Raw genomic sequence first — 7741 nt, 5'->3', positions numbered from 1 at the left:
TATGTGATTATAAAAAATACACATGTATAAAAATATATATGTATATACATAAATAAATAAATAAATAAATAGATAAATACATAAATATATTCGTATAGAGAAAACGATTGCCAATACATACTAGATATAATTAAAATATATGAGTGATGGTGCCATAAGAATTATTGTGGTTTTTAATAAGTGGGAACTATTATTCGTGTGTCTCAGAGTGCTATGCGGTGTATTAGTGCATATATATATATAATTTATCTAGGACATAAAGACAGCTCGTTTGGGTTTCATTTACAGTACCTGATCTTCCCAGGCGGTCTCCCTTGCTGGTACTGATCAGGCCCAACACTGCTTCGCTTCCAAGTTCGGGCGAGATTGGGCCTTTCCAGTGTGGTTTGACTGTAGAGAAGTTTTTAACCGTGCCTATATCGTCCTATTAATAAACTACAATATATACTGATTTAATAACCATACCTATGTCTTAGGATATAATATTGTGATGCGGGATAGGATATTGGTGGGGAGTGAGGGTGAAGAAGGTGGGGTAAGGAATTGCGGATAGGGTATTATACTGTACATTCTTCTTTATAGGGTTTCTTCATAAAAACGGAGCAATTTCGTAGTTTTCATTAAATCCCATCGGGTGTAATGTCCGTAGCTGGAAAATCCAGAACATCTCTCTTCGTGAAAGTTTATTGGCTAAATCGCCGCCTCTTTCTCCCAGTTTTACCAATTCAATGGCCTTGAAGGTAAGAGATTCGGGATTGGACTTGTGCACGAGGTTAAAGTGCTTTGAAACAGCATGAGATTCCACTTTGTTCTTTATGTTTCGGATATGTTCTTGTATTCTCATTTTCAAGGGTCTTTTAGTTTTTCCAACATACTGCTTTCCACATTTGCATTCCAGTAAATAGATGACGGATTGAGTATTACAGTTGATAAAGTCTTTAATTTTATATTCTTTCTTTTTTTCCGAATCCGTGAATGTCCTCCTAACCGGATGTAGAAATCTGCATATATTGCATCTACCACATTTATGTGACCCTGTACATTTAGGAAATGACCGACAATCCTCTTCTTTATTGGATAACATACTTGGGGCCAGAATGTCTTTTAAGTTACGTGATTTTCTGAAAATAATTTCAGGATGCGGAGGTAAAAGTTCTTTAAGATTTGGGTCCATTAGTAAAATACCCCAATGGTCCTTGAGTGAATTTCTAATAGACGATTCGTGCCGATTGTATGTTGTAATGAATGTCGTACAGTCTTTCTTTTTATCTTTTCTCTGTTTGTACTCCAGAAGTTTTGATCTTTCCAAGGCTTTAGCTTTATTCATGGCTTCTTCTAAAATTGGGACTGGATATTCTTTTTCTCTGAATCGATTGCTATATAGTTCCAGTTGTGCATCACAATCTATCTGGTTACTACAGTTCCTTTTAATTCTATTGAATTGAGAAAAGGGGATATTGTTTTTCCAGCGCTTGAAGTGGTTGCTTTTGTAGTGGAGGTAACTGTTTGTGTCAACTTGTTTCACAAAGTTCTTGGTTACAATAGAACCGTTTGCCCCCGTCAGAACCAGATCTAAAAATTCTATTGACTCTCTGTTTATGTTAGATGTAAATGCAAGATTCATCTCGTTATTGCCAAGGAAGTCTAAAAAGTTATAAAAACACTCAACCGTACCATCCCAAATTATTAAAATGTCATCAATATAGCGTTAATAAAAAATAATGTGACTTTTAAAATCTTGGTTGTTATATATATATGTTTCCTCCCAACATCCCATAAAAAGGTTAGCGAAACTGGGCGCAAAGATCGTGCCCATCGCTGTGCCACAACGTTGTAAATAAAAACAATCCAGAAATTTAAAATAGTTGTGTTGGAGGATAAAATACATAATATTACAAATAAAATCTTTATGAATGGCTGTCAGTGAGACGTCTTTGTCTAAAAACACCCTACATGCTGCGACCCCCTGTTCGTGTTCTATGCAAGTGTATAATGACTGTACGTCTATTGTGGCCCACATGTATGTGTCTTTCCATTCAAGATCTTTCAGTAAATTTAGTACAGAGGTAGTATCTTTAAGGTAGGATGGTAGTTCTTTGACATAGGCTTTCAGAAAAACATCAGCATATTCGGATAAATTGGAAGTGAGCGAATCAATGCCCGCCACTATTGGTCTTCCTGGCGGGTTGGACTGATCTTTGTGAATTTTGGGCAAGAAATAAAAAATAGGGGTAGTGGGGTCTGATCTCATTAAATATTGAAATTCACTTTTAGTGATGGTGTCTGTTCGTAGGCCGCTGAGTAATAACGCTCGTAATTCCTCAACAAATGCGTCTTTCGGATCACCTGCCAGTTTTTCATAGGAGGTTGTATCCCCCAAACAGCCTCAATGCTTCATTAGTGTATTTGTCACGGTCCATAATGACCAGGCCCCCCCCTTTATCAGCCTGTTTTATAACTATGCCCTTATTCTTTTGCAGATTTTTCAGTGCTTCACTCTCTCGGTTGGTAATATTTTTCTCCTTTATTTTCTCCTGTTCGGTTTCACAAATATCTTTTTTTACCAGTTCGTAAAAAATGTTAAGGTTGCTCCCTTTAGATTCTAGCGGATAATACTTCGAGGTTGGTTTCAGACCTGATTTTGACTGGTCATTGTAATTGCTGATGATGGCGTCTTCCTTTCTGAGAAAATGTCTTTTGAGAGTTAATTTTCTTACGAATTTATTTAAATCAATAAATGTCTCGAATTTATTAAGACCTCCTGTAGGTGCAAAAGTGAGGCCCTTATTCAATAAGGATACCTCTGGTTCCGTCAGTATGTGTTTTGATAGGTTAAATATCCCCTTTTCTCTTAGATCCGCAGTTACAACGTTCTTTTCTTGGTATCTCTCCCTCCTGCTGCCCGTTTTCCTCTTCCTCTGTGTACCGTATTTTTAGTGGGGATGCTGGTCGGTAATCTTCTTTCAATGTGTTCCATATTACTTCTTTTGGCCTTGTTCCTAATCGTTGGGATAAAAAAGCCTGGTCGTTGTTTGACCCCAATCTCTGTAAGGCTGTGAATCTGTTTGATGTCTTTATACTTGTTGATGGTGTTGTTATATCTGAATTCCGTCTCGGTTTTCCCTTTATTGGTACTGTTTTCCAATATGATCTGTTAGGTCTGTCGTTTTGTTGTCCTGTTGCTCCAAATCTACTCCAATTCTTGACTCGTCCTAGTTCATAATCGTTTTTGTCCCTGAGAAACTTTTTCTCTTTGCCTTTGGTGACCTCTTCTTCTATACGTTCCAATTTTTTATTGAGAACTTTCTCGTTGATGTTGTAATCTTCTTTATCTTTGAAAGGTTCCAGTTCTGCCTCTTTACTTTTAATACTGTTCTCCAATTCTGATAGACATTTCCTCTTCTCCTCAACTAGGAGTTTCATCAGATCTATGGAACAATTGTGCAATACTTTATCCCATTTTTCTAAAAAGTTTGTGTCAAGATTGCCGAATGTGGGTTGTTTAGAAATCCTCAGGCCTCTTGGTATTCTGTCTACTGATATATAATGCTCTAAACCTTTTATATCCCACCACGTTTTAACTTCTTTAGTGAGGAGTTTCTCTATTCCCCAGAACAAATCATCTAAGTCACATGGTGGGGAGAGGTCACTGTTAGATTTTTTCTCATTAAATATTCTTTGACACCAGTTATTTCTCTTTGTTGTTCGATCTGAGTTTCGTAACATATTTTAATGTAGGATTACTTCCCAGGCTGCAGTATTTATTAATACCAATAGAAATCGTGAAAAAAGAAAAAGTACTGCGCCACAGATGGAAATAAAATCCGTTTTTAACCCAACAAATATGGCTAAGCTATATTAAACACTCCCTGTCTATAGGGCGTCAGCTGGTCCCCCAAATAAAATCGGGATGGTAAACCCCTGAAATGATTTGTGTTTATGAAAGGAAGGGATGGGGGGTAGCGACCAATGGTGTTTATAAATAATTACAAGACATTTAAAAAATATATGTAAAAAGTAAACATTTATTTAAAATTTTTGACAAAACTTTTTCTAAAAATGGGATAAAAAGCAAATACACATTCATATAAAAGCAATAAAGTGCAAAAGTATTAAAGTGCTTATCTGAGTCAGAGGTCACTTAGATGCCCAACGCGTTTCGTCATAGAGACTTCATCAAGGGGTAAAAGCAGACTGGGACAGGGCTTATATTTATACTAGTGCTGCTCCTAACTCAAATGTGACATCACTTCCTGCTATTTAGAAGAGCCTTAATGCTGGATTGCTGGATTCTCCTGATATATTACATCCTCCCTATTGGGACATATGCTATAACTAAATATATGAAAAACGAGTGTGTTCTAACATGATAATGTGTATAAAACAACTTAAAACGTCCATTATGTGTAGATTCGTGGCATTTCCGCCACACTTCCGGTATCCGGATGAATTGGAGTCCCGGGCGCGTCACTTCCGCCCCACTTCCGGTTAGGTACTGCGCATGTGCACGCTGTTACTGGTACTTCAATTGGAGCTCAAAGTTTCCCAGTAGGTCCGTTTGTTGCTGCGGCGGCCATTTTTCATTAGATCTCCCTAGATAGTCCATAGCGGCGGCCATTTTATTGTAGCTTGTGATTACCATAATATGGGACATGTTTCATTTATTCATATGCGGTTTCCATGGAGATTAAAAAGAAAGAAGAAAACTCGATTAAAGCCTTTGTATAGACAGTTGCTAGTGCAATTCTTATATCAGATCATAACCTTAGATCAGAATGTGTATATATATATATATATATATATTTTTATGAATCCTTATATGTATACAAATAAAATGGAAAACTGAACATGTATAAAGAATAATATACATATATATATACACATACATATATATATATATACATGAAGGGATTGCTGTATCTACAAGGTATATACATATGTGATTATAAAAAAAACACATGTATAAAAATATATATGTATATACATAAATAAATAAATAGATAAATACATAAATATATTCGTATAGAGAAAACGATTGCCAATACATACTAGATGTAATTAAAATATATGAGTGATGGTGCCATAAGAATTATTGTGGTTTTTAATAAGTGGGAACTATATACACACTCTTTCACCTCATATACTCTTTGCTTTCGTTTCTGTACAGAAATCCCTTTCATTCAGTATCGCAGTCTTAGTCCTAAAGGAGTTACAACTAGAGAAGGATTATTTACGCTAAAATTTTGGACACTGAGATTGACTTGCGCTATTATCGCGTTGCCTCCGTATCGCCTACTAAAACAATACTATCGTGTGATTTGTATTACGTGGGCATACCCATACGCTCCGTTGCGTAATATACGCTACGTGTGTAAGCCCTTGCGTACGCTAGTCCCGCCCTTTGTTAGAGACACGTGTACGCAGGCCAGACACGTCCACAGTAATACAAGTAACACGTTTCTATCAATGCAAATGATATTTAACTGTAATCATTTACTGAGCACCACACAGAACTTCCTTTTATCTTAGGCAAGCCGTGTGCGTGTTTTACAAATTACTTCCTTACGTATTAATTTTACTTTTAACTACCAATAGCAACAAATCTTTCTCAGCACGTTATCAATGATAAATGGCAAACAGGAAGGCGAGATGTGAAAATTACACAAATGAAAAATGCAGGTGTGTGCGTGTGTTGCGTACGCAATGTGTATCAAACAGAAATAAAACAGTTTTAAAAGACAATAGCGTACTGTTCTTACCTTCCGGTTCCGGATTCCACCAGCACTCCTACAGCGTAGCGATGCAGACGCTTATCTAGTCAGCACTACCGTATCCCTCACCACCAACACGGATACGAAGGGATACGCCTTCCCGCCCTTTGCTGACAGATAAAGTCTGCTTGTGTTCGCTAGAGCGGATATGTGGAGGACGGACGAGCCGCCAATTGATAAAGCTAATTATTTATCTTATAACATTCACTATATATTGGTAAGAGACTCAGTACGCAATGGGCGTACGGGGTACCGTAAGGGTACGCACTTAGCGTAGCAGACGCTAGGCGGTGGTCGAGACGCACGAGCGGCACGTTCGCTCACGGCTTACGCTGGGTATCAAGCACGCTATAGGCGGTCCGAGTACCGTAATGCTACGCTACTAGCGTAGCATACGCTGTGCCCACAAGAGGAACACAAGCGGCGCAGACGCTCACAGGATGACACACAGTAAACCTTGTATGCAACACAATGAAGGGATATACTTATACTGTAATGATATAACGCTTCTTAACCTTGTTAATATAAAAGCTGCTTGAGCGATTGAGACGCTCCGAATACCCTTAGCAATGTAATGATAAACACACAATACCTTGTAAGGTTCCAAAACCTTTATCTAGATGATTTTAGTATGTAAAAGGGGAAAACAGTTACAGCTTATACACTACAGCACTAACATAAACACCTAAACAGAATAACAGAAATTATACAATATACAACAGTTTCTTAATCCTAAACAATAATAGTGAGAGAGAGAGAGAGAGAGAGAGAGTATGGCAAATACAAACAGAGAATAAGTTGGCTACAGAGAACTTACACACTGGGGAATGATCGCTGCGCAGTCCTGGAATCAGCTCTCTAGTTAGTCAATGCTGAAAACCGTTGTGGAGAGTAGACTGAGCTGGCCCTGGCTGGCTGTTCTTATATACACTACATACAGTACACTACAAAGGGGCCTACACTCTCATTGTTCATTGGACACAGGAATCTGTCTTCACATTATAACAAAAGGTCATAGGTTGATTCAAACAGGTGGGCTGTGACTATTTCATACTGCTCAGGTGGGAGGGAATCTCAGGATTCCCGCCGCATGGATAATGAATTGCAAATACAGTAAATGTCCATAAACTTCTTATAAACATAACTATTCGCAGGAGCGATTAATCTCTTTCAAACCAATACCGGAATGTTACTAACAATATACTCTACCGTTGCATACTAAACACCACTGCTCAAAACCTGTCTGACCCTTCGTATCATGTAAAGAGGGATTTCTCTGTCCATGAATCAGTTACACTAAACAAACTTACTGATATTATTAAGGGGACCATAACCTATAAAATACACTATTTGGATTAACTAAGTGACGATCGAGTCGCTCGCCATACGCACACAAACTCTAACGTAAATGCACATACCACGCGCCTGAGCGCACAACCGTGGAGGCGCCGTTACGCAACTGCGAATATGCGCACGCACGGGAGAGAATGTGCACGTGCAGCGGGTAAGCGCATGGGGTTAGTACAAGGCGATGAGAATAACGATATTTTTCGACTTTGACAGTGTGTTACACTGTGTGTGTGAGAGATGTGTATGTGTGTTACACTGTGTGTGTGAGAGATGTGTATGTGTGTTACACTGTGTGTGTGAGAGATGTGTATGAGTTACACTGTGTGTGTGAGAGACGTGTATGAGTTACACTGTGTGTGTGTGTGTGAGATGTGTATGTGTGTGAGATGTGTATGTGTGTTACACTGTGTGTGTGAGAGATGTGTATGTGTGTTACACTGTGTGTGTGTGTGTGTGATGTGTACGTGTGTTACACTGTGTGTGTGTGTGAGAGATGTGTATGTGTGTTACACTGTGTGTGTGAGAGATGTGTATGAGTTACACTGTGTGTGTGAGAGATGTGTATGAGTTACACTGTGTGTGTGAGAGATGTGTATGTGTGTTACACTGTGTGTGTGTGA

General features: G+C 38.4%; 1 pseudogene; it reads right to left on the bottom strand.

Moving 5' to 3' along the window:
• Positions 1-279: 279 nt before the first annotated feature.
• LOC135031669 (5S ribosomal RNA) lies at positions 280-398 on the bottom strand (annotated as a pseudogene).
• Positions 399-7741: the final 7343 nt, after the last annotated feature.

This window comes from Pseudophryne corroboree, unplaced genomic scaffold (assembly GCF_028390025.1).
Source record: "Pseudophryne corroboree isolate aPseCor3 unplaced genomic scaffold, aPseCor3.hap2 scaffold_523, whole genome shotgun sequence".
Taxonomy (NCBI): domain Eukaryota; kingdom Metazoa; phylum Chordata; class Amphibia; order Anura; family Myobatrachidae; genus Pseudophryne; species Pseudophryne corroboree.
The sequence above is the reverse complement of the archived record's forward strand: the minus strand, read 5'-3'. Positions and strand labels throughout refer to the sequence as shown.